The 15726-nt window shown below is 42.6% G+C and overlaps 2 protein-coding genes across 8 annotated transcripts in view; both read left to right on the top strand.

Annotated features, from left to right (window-relative positions):
* LOC311616480 (uncharacterized protein) overlaps positions 1-15726 on the top strand; it is a 360599-nt gene that overhangs the window by 145369 nt on the left and 199504 nt on the right. The window lies entirely within an intron of this gene.
* The window catches only part of DGKG (diacylglycerol kinase gamma), a 197368-nt gene continuing 184029 nt past the window's right edge, over positions 2388-15726 (top strand). For 5 of the 7 annotated variants that reach the window (XM_084871807.1, XM_084871806.1, XM_084871803.1 and 2 more), the window contains exon 1: positions 2390-2766. The gene's annotated coding sequence lies outside the window, so the exon portion shown is untranslated. Of the gene's footprint in view, positions 2767-15726 lie in introns of all 7 variants that reach the window. The other 2 variants (XM_084871804.1, XM_084871805.1) reach the window with 2 other exon arrangements.

The raw sequence follows: 15726 nt of genomic DNA, 5'->3' as shown, positions 1-15726 counted from the left end.
TAGTGAGCCACCTGTACCACCTGGGTGCTGGACCCTCATGAGGGCACAGCAAACTCTCTCCCACCTCAAGGTCCTCCAACCCCCATTCTGACCAGGAAGGCCTTACCTGGGAAAGCTGGCATCTTTGTTCTCTAGCCCCTCCCTGTCAAAACCAAACAAAATGCACAGCTTCAAAAGCTCCTAAATACTAAAGCCTAAAGTCCACACTGCTGGCAGGGCATTGGACTATGACTAGGAACAGCATTAGGGTGTCCCAATCTTCCTTTCTTCCACTGACCGCCCAGAACTCACCATGAATTGTCCTCCTTCCATAATTTTGCTTTCCCTCAGCCTAAAGTGTCCTTGCTTGCTGATCTTTGTGTCAGGTCCCTACTCCTCTTTTCAAATCCCATCACAAATGTACCTCCTCCCTAATGTCTCAGTCATCATAACTTGGTCTTCCTGGAGCTTCTTCCCATTGCCTTTACAAATGATTTTTTTCATGGGAGACTGGAGAACAGAGACTTCATAGCTCCCCTTGCCCCCTCAGCAAACTATTTTCTGCAAGTATTCCTGTTCTCCAAATCCTTGCTTGGGAAGTCCTGTTCTGGGAGTTTCTCTCTCATTACTCTTCAATACGCTCCCAGCCAAGACAAGTCTCCACACTATCTCTGTGTGTCTTCTCTATTCCTCCCATTCAACTTCCCTCCTGTTTCAATAGGCAGAACAATTCAATGTTACCCCAACCCCTACTGCAAGCATGCATCTCCAAATGCACCAAAATGCTCAGCTAAATATAGGCTCTCCCTGCCTTTCTCCTTCTTTAGAAGGAGTCAAGGCTAGACAGGGCAAGAACATTTTTTTTTTTTTTTATGACATGTGAATGTTTTCCTCCACAGAGAATGTACATTTAGAAAACAAGGATTGTGTGTTTCACATCTACCCAACCAGCACAATGAAATATATCAATTAAGGCTGTGACCAGCTTTCTCCTCTACCAAAGGCTATTCTAAGCCCTTTCTGTCTCTCTGTTCCTCTTTCTTCCTAAGTAAGGCCCAAAACTAGAGTCAGGGAAAGTGAAGACATAGTTGGAGCTTAATAGGTAGCTGTGAAACGAAGAAGTCAGTGAGTGAAAGGGAACCAAGTAAAGATAGAAGAGCTTTGAGAGCCCCCTCACCAGGATTATTTCAGTCTAGCTACAGGGAGCTTTGAGCACCAGCCCAGAGTAACAGAATAAGATGTGAATAGTGGATGGTAGCATGAAGTGTGAATACAGGGTTCTAGTGTTGGCTGTGCCTCCATTGCCATTTGGAACCTTGGGGAAATCTCTGAGCCCCAGCTCCTCCTCCACCCCATTAAGTCTGCCTGGAAATGACTCAATATAGACACCCATCATCAGGGTCCTTGAGGCCATTTGACATTTATGTTTGAGGCTTCTTCCCCAAACACCCAGACACCCAAGGCCCCTTGGCGCCTCTGCATCTGCAGAAAGCTTTTCTTGGCTGTAATCCTGACTCGGGGACCTTCACGGCCTGCTGGTGGAAAAGAATTCTCAGCTGCAGAAACTGGTAAACTACATATTTTACAGATGAGAGTCCAAATTCCTGATGACTCTAAATGTGGTGTGCCATGGACAGAAGTCATCCCACTGGTGTGACTTCCTGTTGGTGTCACCACCACCACCACTGCCCCATGTGGACATGCACGTCCTGGAAAGACAAGAAGCAGCAAGTCACTGGGGCCTTGGCCAACGCTGGCCCTCATCCCTTAACCCTCACCCCAGTGCGTGTTCTGTGCCTGTCTACATTTTAAAAATAAGATGTGGTCTATCTGCTGTGCGAGGAAACAGTTCAAGGTCATCTAACAGCAAAGAAGGAACCAACAAGCCCCGGTCTCTGAGACTTGTTCTGGCCTCCAAGATATCTGAGGAGGGGGTAATCTTTTCATATCGGTCAGCCACCCATCCCTTGCCTCCAAGGTCAGAGATGTCATACATTTGGGGGCTAGAGACACAGCAGTTAGTTCCTAAGAAGCTGCGAGAACTTGTTGATTTTCTTTTTACTCTGATTGGGCCGAGGTATTACGACAGCCTAGACCTGGTTGAGATGTGGAAATGCCCAGTGGGTATTTTACTTGTCAACCAGTTTTCCACCGTTCCCCAAATCAGTGGGCCTCTGGCGCCCTGCGGAGCCCCAGGGCTGCTGCATCCTCTCGGATCCCCTAAGCTTCTAACGCCTCCTCCCAAACTGAAGCCCTACCAAGGAGAAGTGCCCCAATCATGTTGCGCCAAAGGCACACGGGCATTCCTATATTTGCATGAGCGCGAGCGTGTTTGGCGTGTGTGTGTGTGTGTGTGTGTGTGTGTGTGTGTGTGTGTGTGTGTACACGCGCGCGCACACGCGGGCGTGTGGCAGGGGCGGGCTCTGGGCCCGGGGGCAGGGCTCAGCGCTGAGAGTGGCAGCAGGACTTACCAAGCCGCTAGGGGCAGGGCGCCGCAGTGCCGTACTAGCGGGCAGCCGCTGAGGACCGCTGCGGGGCCATCGGATAACGGAGCAGCAGGCAGAGGACCCAGGCATCGTCTAACCCCAGCAGGGCCGCCGAGCTCTGCGGCGCCCTCTCTGGCTGCCACCCCCTCCTCGAGCAGGCTGCGCGGGCGGGAAGACGCTCAGACGCCGGTTTCGGTCCCCCTTTCTGTCTTTTGGTTCCTCTTTCCTCCCAAGTAAGGGAATAAGCCCCGAGGAAGGAGCGCTCCTGGAAACCGCGCAACCAAGTGTTGCCTGGCGAGAGGTAAGACAGTAGCTGGCTCAGCGGGCTGGGGCTGGGGCTGGGGCTAGGGGACGTGGGCCGCAGCAACTTGAAAAAGGAGGGCAAAGCCGGGAGTTGGTCTCGTGGCCAGGGGGGAGGACCTGCAGCCAAGGCCATTGCGCCCACCCTGAGGGTGCCACCTGCTCCAAAGTCCCTGCAGCAGGAGATCCCCCGCTGGAAGGGTGAGGGCGCCGGAGTGGCACGGGGCAAGGCATCGGCTCCCTCCTCCCGGGTTGGGAGCACCTTCCAAACCTCCAAGGTGTGCGGGCGGGAGGCGGCATTGCTCCTGGCAGTTTGCTGAAGCAACTGGTCAGATGTCTCCCCTTTTGCACTCACCCTGCTCTTTGGTGTGTCCGGTCCTCGCGCCAAGGCGCACCGGGGCGGCGAGGGGCGGGGAACACCTTTCCTAACGTCTGACTGTTTGACCGCCCAAGCTGTGCGGGTCCCATGGGGTTTGGGGACTTGGGCACCCCGCGAAGCTCCTGGGGCAGGGAGCTCAAAGGGAAGCTGAGGAAAACACGGATATCTGGACCAACAGGAGCTTGGGAAGGGGAGAAGGGTCACGGGGAGCATGCAAAGCTGACCTGTTTAGACTCCGGGTCACAAGATGTGTGTGTTGGCGGGTGTGTGTGTGTGTGTGTGTGTGTGTGTTTGTTTCTGTGTGTGTCTTGAGGGGCGCACATTCTACTATCACCTGTGGGCTTTGGAAAACTCCACCAGTCCACCTGCAGATTCGGATATTTTCTTCCTCAGGAGGAGTGGGCTGGAATTTGGGGAGGGGGCCTGTGGAGTTGGAAAAGCCCTACAGGTGATTCTGACGCGCCGCCTCCATCCCCGCCATAATTGCAGTGGAAGGCAGGGGACCAGAACGAGAGGCAGCACCCAGATGCCAGCCAACCGGCTGCCGAACTCAAAGTGGCGGGCAAGACCCCTCCCCGCCTGCCCCTACCCGGGAGGGAGGCCGGAGGGTCTGCCGCAGCGCGGGGTTTGGTGGCTGTGCCGCAGTGATGCACGGGAGACCTGCGAGCCCGTGGGCGCACTCCTTGCAGGAGCCACGCGGTTGTTTCCTCTGGCTTCATTAGCATACGATGACCTCCCTGTCCGGGAGACGGCCTTGTTATTCTTTTATTTTGGGTGCTTGGGGGAATGCACCTAGGCTCTGGAGGTGTGGACCAGGGAAGGGGTGGGGGGGTGTCACTGATGAGGGGCAATGGTCAGGACACAGGGCCGGGACTTCCTATTTGGTCCAGTCCTGGGAATGTCATCCTATTTCGGTGCCTGGGATTCTCTAACTAAAACACAGCCTGCAGAATTGTCAATGAAGGAATGAAGGACATTAGATCTTAGGGGGCAAATGTTATCACTGTTTGGCCACACACACATGCACACATGCACATGCACACACACCTTTGTGCTTTATAACCTTCTCATTTCAGGGATACGTCCTACCATGGGGAGGAACTTAACCATTTGTGGTGTTAGAAAGGCAGTATTTGCCAAAAATTCCGTCCAAATATAAACTATACTCATTAAATAGAGCAGCTGCAACTAAGCTATTTTTCCTGTTGTTCCCATTGTACCCCCATCTAAATATCTTCTTTGCCAATCATGCCTAAAGTTTGGGCATAGTGCTGTAGGCATTATTAGAGGTATTTTTATGGGAGGGGTTTGGGGGTAGCGAGTCAGTAGATGAATCTTTGCCACCTTACCATTTTATGTCCGTGTTTAGTTCAGATCAACCAGGACGTGGGGGGAAATGATAAACATCAGAATGTCTTGGAATCTAGACTCTAGGAAACAGGAGAAACTGCTAAGGACATCTGTTCCTTGCCCCTACCCAAACTCTCCTCAGAGCACCTTCAACATGTGTCAGAGGATCCCGCCAACCCTGTACTCCCAGAGTTCTGGGCTGTGCACTGTGTGATCTGTCAGGGGAGGAAGCCACAACGCAGCTCTACCCTCTGAGGATCTCTGGGGGAGAAGGCTATCTCTAGCTTCTCCTTTGGATGGGGAGGGGGAAGAGAGAAGTGCCTTTTTGTTGTGGGTAACACTCTTTAAAATATATATATATTATTGAATTACATCATTGTGAGAAACTCTTTCAGTATAAAAGTAATTTGTGTCGACCGAATGCAGGAAATTTAGAAAGCTGAAAACTGTGCAAAGAACCAAACAAAACACCTACAATTCGATCACCCAGATTCCACCCTGTCAATATATTGGCATATTTTCTTTCCATCTATTTTTATTCCTTGAAGTCTTACAGTCCATAGACAGACAGCCAACATTTATTGGGTGCTTAACATGTACTTTGCAGGTATTAAGTATTTTATATTCACGGTGTCATTTAATCCTCAGAAGTCTTTCTAAGGCAAGCATTTATGTATTGTCAACCCCAGTATTTTTGGCAAATACTGCCTTTCAACCCCACAGAGTTCAAGTGACTTGCCCATGTCACACAGCTAGTATGTGGCAAAGCCAAGATTCAAACCCAGGCTGTCTGACTCCTAGGTGGTTTCTTAGCCTCTGTAGCTAAGGCTTCTCTCCCTTTTTTTCCTAATTAATGTTGTAGCTAAATGTCTTTTATGAACATCAGCTTCATGACTGCGTAGTATTACGTTGTTAGTCATTTAAGTAGTTTCCTGTCTTTAGCAACTACAAATAACTGTACAACATTCCTGGGGAAAAGTCTATGGCACACATTTCCAAATACTTCCTTTGAATAGAATTCCCAGAAGTAGAGTCACTGGGCCAAATGGTATGAATGTTTTAAGGCCTCTGGTATATATGACAAGCTGCTTGTCGGAAAGGCTACAGAAATTTACACTTCCATCCAGCAGAGGCAACTCTGCCACAGTCAAAGCAGATAACCTCTAGGGACTCACAGAGACCAGGGCCTCACACAACCAAGCCAGACCACAAAAGCATCTCCCTGGTCTCATTGGAGAAGGCATCACAGTAATCCTGTTTTACACACACACACGTATGAAACTGTACTGACACAATGTGAACATGTGCCAGTTGCAGAATTCTCTGGTCAGAGGTCACATATTAACTTTGAACTATTGTGTAAAATTCATATATGAGCTTAAGATTTCCCCTTCCCTCCAAAGTAATTAGAACAGCCCTCACTCCTACGAATGTGCATCATTACCAGCCAGATTCAACCAGGCCAACCAATCCGTAACAGCTTCTTCACAGACTGGCCATAATCACAGAGCTGTCTGTTTCCTCTAAGTCTCCAAATTCCACAACCAAACCACAGTGTGAGTGGATATCACTTTGCGGTGTAACAGAGTTCACCACGGCTCACCTTCCAAAAGCACTCATGTTTAGTGACTATGAATAAAACTAAAAGATAAGGTTATACACATGATTTTTAAAAAAAATGTTCTCAGGTGAAGAAAATGTGGCCACAGGAGAGAAACTGAATTAGGCAATACAAAAAGACGCAAAGGGGAAAATTTCAAAGAAAAACAAATTGGCCCTAGCAATGAGTTCTCTCTGGTTTGCTTCATAGCCACCTCTGCCACCAGCAGTGGGATTCGTGGCCCTGGAATATAACCTGTTGCTGTAAAAGAAATAAATGTCGATTGAGCCCCCACTATGAAATCTACTTATTCAAAACTGCTCAGGTCTTAAAATGTCCCTCTGAGAATCCTTTCCTGACTACTCAGTTGGGTTAGAGACCTCTTTCTGCTCTACCTGGAGCCCCTGGCATACACTTACCTCCCTATGGTAAAATGGGTTATCTGCATATCCCCCCCTCAACTGTGATCTCCAGGAAGGTACAGCTGGCCCTGCACCCCCAGCACCTGAGAATTAAATGTGATGAATGGGCACATAAGAGAATCTTCCAGCTACTATACCGGTACTTTATGAACATCGCCCTTCTGATGCATCTTCATTCTGCTCAGACTGCTCAGTCTCAGAAAGGTACCTGAAAGGTGTCTAGAGCTGGGCAGTCTATTTTCACGTGGGACTATTACAATTTTCCCTTAATTCATCAAAATTAAATGAAATTAAAAATTCCATTCCACAGTCACATTTCCAATGCTCAAATGCCACATATGGTTGCTGGCTACCATATTGGAGAATACAAATGTGGAACATTCCAATTATTGCAGAAAGTTCCACTGGACAGTGCTGGTTAGATTGTAAGCTTGGTTCAGGCAGGACTGTCAATCTTTTCCCCATGCAACCAGCACAGTGCCTGGCCAGCAGAGGAGGAGGGGGAAGAAGAAAGAGGAGGGATGGTGGTAGTCAATGTAGTAACATTACCTATACCATTAATTGAGCACCTATTTCATGACCCAGATTGTGCTATATTTTGTATATGCATTATCTCACTTAATATTCATATCACACAGAACCTGATATTAACCCTACTTCACAAACAAGGAAAGTGAGCCTCAGAAAGTTTGGTCACAAAGCTAGCAGGAAAGGCTAAGTTTTAACTCAGGCCCCTATGATTTCCCAAGGGAAAGAATTGGTATAATTTGCAAGTGTCAATGGTATTTTAAGAATGTAAAATTTTGCTTGATGGGTGAGGTAGGGAGAAAGGAATCCACCTTTACTGTAGCCTAACCAGAGGCACAAAACTTTCTTAAGAGAACAGGCCAGCCAACCACTACCCTCTGTGTTTCTACCCAGCAAGGCCTGTGATCACCTCCAGAGAGAAATACTTGCTTGGTCGGAATCTTACAGCCAGTTAATAGCATAACCTGGCTCCCCATTCCCTAGTCAGTGCCCTTTCCAGCCTCCATCCTGCCTTATATGCCACTTGGTTCCGTGTCATTATCACTATCATTATCACTCTAGCTCCAGTTTTCTCTATTTTCTCCATTCTTAATGAATAAAACACAAAATGTCAAGGGAGGCCTAATAAGCACCAAGTAGAGTAAGATGATTACTTCTTTCATTTTACATTTCATATTTCTATTAAAACTTTGTAAGGTTGAAGTAGGAATCTATACCAGTAATACCTATTAAGTTTAGTATCACCTGGAAAAAAAAATTCCAACTGCTGGGATCTTTGCCACATCTACAAGGACTCAGGAATCTGGAAAAGGGGCTGTGCATAAATGAATGAAGAGGCTAGAGAAAAAATATGAATTTGGAAGGCATTTTGGGGTGCCAGACAGAAACTTAGTTCTAATAACTAAGCACCTCCGAGTCTCCAGACCCAGGGCTTTTTATTCACACATTTTACCATTTAGCAAAGCAGATATACATATCAAAGGTAAGGTTTGGTAAACAGTAAAAGATTATCAGGTTGGGGGGACTGCTCTCAGCTGTTCAGCAGCAGGTAATAACATGCAGATTTTCAGCTCTGCTGAAGCCCCAAGTTCCATCAATCTTTTGATGAACTTCTTGCATTTATGACCTGCTGGAATTAGCCTCCATCACCCAACTCTCTTTTAAACTTGCTCTTGAACTGTGTCACCTGCCCACCCCCACTCCATGCTTGTACAGATGCTACCTGGGACCCAGATACAGAACCCTTGCATTTATTCCTAATTTTTTCTTGTTCGATTCAGTCTATCTTGCCAGCCTGCCCAGATATTTCTTGCCTTGATTCTATTAGTTACTGACCCTCTGGTTGACTTCCTGCCATCACCAAATCTGATAAGTGTGACCTCTTCAACTAAGTCATTGATAAAAATGATGGAATTTACAGGATTCTGGGACATTGCACTCTATGCTCCTAAAAGTTAGATATTAATTCAATAAATAAACATCACTCTTTTAGAAAATTTATTTCACTTCTTGTACTATCACTTGGCCCATATTTATCCATCTTTTTCAAAAGATTATCAGAGGAATCTTATCAAAGGTCTTAATAAAACTCAGCTACCCTTTATCACTGGTATTTTTCTGATCTGCTTGCCTGATATCATTTTCAAATAAGCAATTTTGTTAGTCTAACATAAACTACTTTCATGACTTTAGTCCTATAGGCTCACTCCACATCCTACTCCAGAATGTTTCCTGGAATTAATATCAACCCTACAAGTTAAGAAATTTTTAATTTTCCCATGAAAAAAATAGAACTGTGTTTGCCATGAAAATTATGGTGATAGTGGTAATAATGATAGTGGTGGTTGTGGCAGTTGGTGATGGTGATGGTAATGGTGATAATGGATATGGTGGGGGGATGTTGGTGGTGGCACTTATTGGAGGTGATGGTGATGGTTGATGGCGGTTGTAATGATGGTAATGGGATAGTGGTGGTGGGGGTGGTAATGGTATTGGTGGTTTCCTTATTCTAATATTCTGAACAGATTATAGAAAGTGGTCTAGTGATCTCAGTTTCATGTTGTCTTAGCACCCTGTAACATTATTTAATTAGTCCAAAAGACTTGTATTAATTTGAGGTGGACTTAAGTGTCTCTGGCATCATTAATAATGAGACCAGGGAAGGAGTTGAGACAGTATCTGGTCCCAGGCATTCCTCTTCAAATTTTGGAATCCTCCATCCAAAGGGAAAATGCTCTGCCTGGGGTGACATGGTCTGGACAGGAACTCAGGTCTCCCACTCTTCCCCAGGGCTTTCCTCGCATAACTTTTTTTCATCTTTGTTTTGAAAGTTTATGGCTTTGCTATCTGCAGAAGTGTTCATTTTTTTCTCTCTTGGAGTAAACCTCTGAAGTCATTGATACCTCAGTGAAAGTTGAAGATTCTTTCCCGATCATGATTTAAAAGGAGAAAGGAGGACAGAGCTCACTTTTCAAGTGGGAAATGGAGCTTCATTCATGGCAGGAGAGGGGTACTGAGAGAAAAGGTTCAAGTAAGAAAATACTTTTTAAATAATTAAAATCACAATAATAATAACCACCTTTTACACGTGCACCACACTTAGACGATAACAATGTATTCAGATACATGATCTCTCCAGATTCCAATCATAGGTGTGAGGCAAGCAGCATGGATGTCACCAGCCTCATTTCACTAGTGTGATTTTACCAAAAGCAATGGCTATGATCTAGAAGTGTCTACTGTGGCAAGAAAAAGGGTAAAAGATAAAACTCAGTGACCACATGCTTGCTCAGTTAATCATTTGGGCCCATCATTCCTTTCTGTGTGGTCTGCATAGATTGTTTTATCCTCACTTAAGGCATAAACAGTCTCATCTAAACAGGAACTAAGTTTTCACTTTCCTGATGACTGATCTGGTGTGAAAATTTCAAGTGGCCATAGGTCAGCAAGGTCACTTTGACCCTTAAATGCTTGAAATGTTTAGCTAAAATGTTTTCATTCCTTGTTGCATTTCCTTACCTCTCTGCTCTGGGACAGCAGCCTGCAGCACTTTACCAGCTGCCTCAGTGCCCTGCCTCTCAGTTCAAGTGAAAGAACTAATAAAGTTCTCTTGATCTCCCAGAAGGCTAGAGTGTTCCTTCTAGCGTCTCTGAGTGCCACACAAAATGAGTGCTCTCATCCAATCCCCCACATCCTCCATCCAAGGTTTCATCAACAAAATGTTCATCATCTCCAGAACCTGACCCCAGGACACCCACTGCTAGAAGTCAGTCTCCTCCCTTTTCTCCTGCCAGGATTTCCAGCAGACTTTGGCTGATCACAAAGTGATCTTTCCTAACAATTAAGAAGCCCGTAGCCAAATTTTTCTATACCCAAAGAAGTCCCCACTGTTCTTAATTTTTAAGCTAATTATTCTTTTAAATAGTTTATTGATTTTTAGAGAGAGAAGAAGGGATAGGGAGAGAGAGAAACATTGAGAGCGCAACATCGGTTAGCTGCTTCCTTATGCTCCCTACTGGGGATCAAGCCTGCAACCCAGGCATGTGCCCTTGACTGAGAATTGAACTAACAACCTTTTGGTACACAGATGATGCCCAACCAACTGAGCAACACTGGCCAGGGCATTTTTTTAATTCTTAAGTCATGCAAATCATGGCAAATGCACTCCTAAGGAGATTCACTCAATCATTTCACCAACACTAGGTCAGCAAAAATACACAGTGGGGCAAAAGTAGGTTTATAGTTGTGAGTATACAAAACACAGAGTTTATTCTTATATTATTATTATTTATTAATTATCGTATTATTTTCCATATGAACAACTGTAAACCTACTTTTGCCTACCCACTATATTGAGCACCCCCTCTGTACCTGGCATAGGACTAGGTCTGGGGATTGGACCAACTGGGTTTCCAGGAGCTAGGTGGAACAGAGTCAGAAACAGATATCATGTAGTATTATCTCTAGATGAGAGTCAGAGGAAGATCACCTGCCAGCTTAGAAGGTATTGGACCAAGGAGCTCAGGTAATACTCTCTGGATGAGTAGATGAGCTTAAGCTGAAATTTAAAGGATGGATAGAAGTTAAATGAAGAAGTGAGTGTGCATAATGCATCCTAGGTAGAGGGAACAGTGTACACAAAAGCTCAGAGGCAGTCCTGGTCTCTAGTTTAGTGTTACTGGAGCAAAAACTGTGAGTTGAGAGATGTTGGGAGATGAGTCTAGAAATGTGGGCAGGAGGGTCTTGTCTATCAAGTTAAAGAGTGCGGATCTTTACTCATAGACAATGCGGTGGGGGGAGGGGTGTCACTGAGAAATTAAGTGGAAACTGACATGGTCAGATTTTTAACATTAGAGCAAGACCTCCTGCAGCATTTGGAGGGGAGAAAGAAACCCACTGGGGGGCTGTTGTCAGAATTTAAGTAATATGAATGCTGAACAAGGTAGTTCAGATGGAGGGAGGCACAGAGTCAGGAAAGAATGGTTATTAAATAGGTGTGATGATAATGAGGGAGACAGAAAAATGAATGGTAACTCCCAGGCTTCTACCTTGTGCACTTAAGACAATAGTTGTCCCATCGACCATGAGAACAAATGAGCAGAGGTGAGAGTGAGGTTAGATAATGATTCAGTTCAAGGCATGTAGTATTTGAAGTGTCAGTGAGAGGTCCAGATGGAGATGTGGTTGATAGATGAGCTAGGAGGCTAGAGACCAAGATTAGGGAGTCATCAGCATAAGTAATAGGTGAAACCACTAGAGCCAATGAGCTCATGGGGAAGTCAATTTCCATTTATCTTGATACATGTATTGCCAGCATCTGAAACATCCATGTCAAGGAGATCCATGTCTCTTTAATAATGAGAGGAAACTTGTCACAATGTTGAGAGTCTGGGCTTGGCAGGTGAATTGTGGCAATAGCCACTTGCTGGCTCAGCTAGGCCAATGCCCACATCTGCCAGGTGAACAGTCAGGCATGGTGCTTGTTACAGAAACAATTGTATTCCTCTTCCACATTTAAGCTTCACAAATTTGTAAACATGGATTGTTTGTTTTTTAATAGAACAGTGGCCCTCAACTCTGATTAAACATTAAAATAACCTGGGAAATTTGCAAAAATAGCAATCATGAATCTCACTCGGGGAGATACTGATTTAATTTGTCTGGGTTGGGGCCTGGGCCTGAGTAGTTTTTTAAGGGTCCCCAAGTGACAATGTTCAGCTGAGTTAAGAAACGTTACTGAACAAGACATTTCCTCACTGCTTCCTCAAATTACAGGGTTTTTTTTTTATTCCTTACCTTCTCTGGCAAATCCCCTATGAGTGCATTACAGTTTCTCTAAAAACCACTTTAAAATATCAGAACCTACTCTGGACTCTGCACAGCAGCCCTGGTTTTGCCTGCACATTATTGCTGTCTTTGCACTGTATGCATATTCTCCCCTCATGCCTTCAAGGAGAACCTTTGGAAAAAGAATCATGGGAAATCTTGTCAAATATTCTGACTTACAACTGCATGCTCTCTGAGTAACATAACTTATAGACCTGTTAAAAAGCTGCTATGACTTCTGAGAGAACCTTGGTTAGTCCTAAGGATTTATTGCTTTCTTTTCTAAGTGCTCACAAAGCTGCACTTAACCCAGCAGTTCTTGGATTTTCATTTACATTAGAATTGCCTGGAAACTCTTCCCTCAGAGATTCTGGTTTGAAGGGTAGAGTGGGGTCCACAACCAGCATTTTAAACTAGCACCCAGAGTAATTCTGGTTCAGGTGCACCACCTTCGAGAAATATGGCCTTGAAAATGGGAAATGAAGAATACACATTTAACTTACATCTACTTCCCTAATGCTTTTTGAAATAACCAACTCGATATATAAAATATTTTAGTATATTTATTATAGTACTGACAACCAGAAAGGATACCATATAATCTACTTATTAGAAATTTTGACATTTCATGATAAAGAGCATACCCACGAATGAATTGAGGGAAAGCTCAGCCAATCCATAAGTCATCAAAGTTGATGGAAAAGTTGGCCTAGAGATGAAAAGGAAGAGACTCCTAAAAGAATTTCACTAAGTTATGATGTCAGGGGCTGCAAATAATGGGAGACAACATTTGCAAATTACATATATAAAAGAGGGTTTATATTAAGAATATATAGAGACTATATAGAGAACTCCTACAACACAACAGCAATCTGATTCAAAATGGGCAAGAGATTTGAAAGGTGTTTCTCCAAAGAAGACACACCACCTGTCAGTAATCTTATGAGAAGATGCTCAACATCGCTAATTATTAGGAAAATGTAAATCAAAACCACAATGACATGCTGCTTCACAGCCATTAAGATAGCTATGATTAAAAAATATGGATGAGCACGTGGAGAAATTGAGCACTGCTGGTGGGATTGTGAATAGGGCAACTACTCTAGAAACAGTATGGTGATTCATCAAAAAATTAAAATTAAAAATAGAACTACCATATGATCCAGCAATTCTACTTCTGGATATATACCCAAAAGAATTGAAAATAAGGGCATGAAGAGATATTTGACATCCATGTTTGTAGCGGGATTATTCACAATAGCCAAAAAGTGGAAGAAATCTAAGTGTCCAACAATGAATAAATGGATAAACAAAATGTGGTTTATGTACATAATTGAATAATATTCAGCCTTAGAAAGGAATGAAATTCTGACACATGCTACTACATGGATGAACCTTGAAGATGTTATGCTAAATGAAATAAGCCAGTCACAGAAAGACAAATCCTATATGATTCCACTGATGTGGAATAGTCAAATTTAGAATAGTCAAATTCATAGAGACAGAAAATAGAATGGTAGTTGTCAAGGACTGGTGGGAGGGGAGAATGGGTTGTTATCATTAGTAGTACAGAGTTTTAGTTTCTCAAGATGAAAAAAATTTCTTGGCTGGATGGAGTGGTGGTGTTTGCATAACAACATAAATGTACTTAATGCCATTAAAATAGACTTTTAAATGATAAATTTTATAATATAAAGTTAACACAAATTTCAAAATATATAAGAAAATTGGCAAAATACAATCATGAAGGGAAACAACATATTTTTATCAATCTTCAACATATTAAGTGAATAAACAAGTGAGTATATCAAGAATTTTAAGGATAACAGGAACCTGATGCAATGAACATATAGCTGATTTCACATTCAAGTAAATATATATAGGTGATGGGAAACACTTCTCAATCACATTAGTGCCTTCTCTGACTTGCCTTGACTAGCATACACACACTGGGCTATGAGACTCACTTTCAGTAAACCTATGGTGGAAGTTAATGAAAAACAGTCTTTAGCAGTTCTAAGGAAAGATACATCTAAGAATGTGAAAGTAATGTCTCCCTATGAAATAGACACTATAAAAAAAGGAAAAACTTAAAAATAAATCTCCAAGTAATATTACAGAGATTTAAGAACACATAATGGAAATTTTCAAAAGGGAGAAGTCTGAGATTAGGAAACATTGCCTTCTTTAAAGTGAAAATATAAGGTATTGAATTAAAATCATGTAATGGGAGCATGAGCATTAATTAGAACAATGCAGAAAACTATAGATGAATGTAAATTCATACAGTACTGATAGACACATAAAGAAATGAAATAACGAGAGAGGAAATGGAAGCTACAATTCAACAAAATTAAGTATTTAAAAAAACAAAACAATTTTCAGGGGAAGAGGAAACGCAAGATGAATTATAATAAAAAATATTAAAAAACCATTCTGATTTCAATTCAAAATAATTCATTGTGTACCAGGGAAAATAAGAGGTATATTCTGCTAAAAGTTATTAATTTATAAAATAAAAAATATATTGGTATACAATCAGAAAAACAATAGTTTTTTAAAAGCATAATGTCAGACTTTCTACAACAGTAAGTATTAGATATATGGCTATAGAATTTCGAGGCAATAAATTTGTGATCCAGAATTCTGTACTCAGTACTATGTGAGGAAAAAGGAAAGATATCTTTAGGCAAGAAAAATACCAGAAAATTGACCACTGAAATCCTTTACTGACAAGAAGCATTTACTCAATATATTCTGATGAAAAAGGAAATTAATGAACATTAAAATTTGAGAATGTAACAGATGCAGTATAAAATATATTAGGTGAATAATGAAACCTGTCAAATGTGGACTGTTTAAATGCAACTGAAAAAATCATTCTTAGTGAAAAATTTAATGATAATAATTTCAGGCTGAAAATTCAAATTACTCCAGAAAAGAACTCAAGTGCTCATCTCTCATCTTGTACTATGGGAGACATTGAATATTATTTCATTTTTGATATAGATAAATATGTTTAAATATATTTTAAATGAGAAAGAGAACAAATGAACATAAAACTAGAAATGTCACATTTAACTTCAAAATTAAGAGTGATTTTTATTATAGCCAAGATTAAAATCTAATAAAGAAAGTAGCAAGGGAACATAAAAAAGGAAAGTATAAAATAAGATGCTAGAAGTGAGGTCAAACGTATCACATTAAGTGTGAATAGTTAAATAGTTTCTATGAAAAGACAAAGAGACATATTCAGTAAAAACTAACTTTAAATATATGCTGTTTTAAACAAAACAGGACAGAAAGAAACAAAATAGGGGGAAAGGAAAGGGCATAGATATATCAGGAAAATGCAAA

The sequence above is a fragment of the Pipistrellus hanaki genome (genome assembly GCF_964339955.1).
Source record: "Pipistrellus hanaki genome assembly, chromosome: 2".
Lineage (NCBI taxonomy): Eukaryota > Metazoa > Chordata > Mammalia > Chiroptera > Vespertilionidae > Pipistrellus > Pipistrellus hanaki.
The sequence above is the reverse complement of the archived record's forward strand: the minus strand, read 5'-3'. Positions and strand labels throughout refer to the sequence as shown.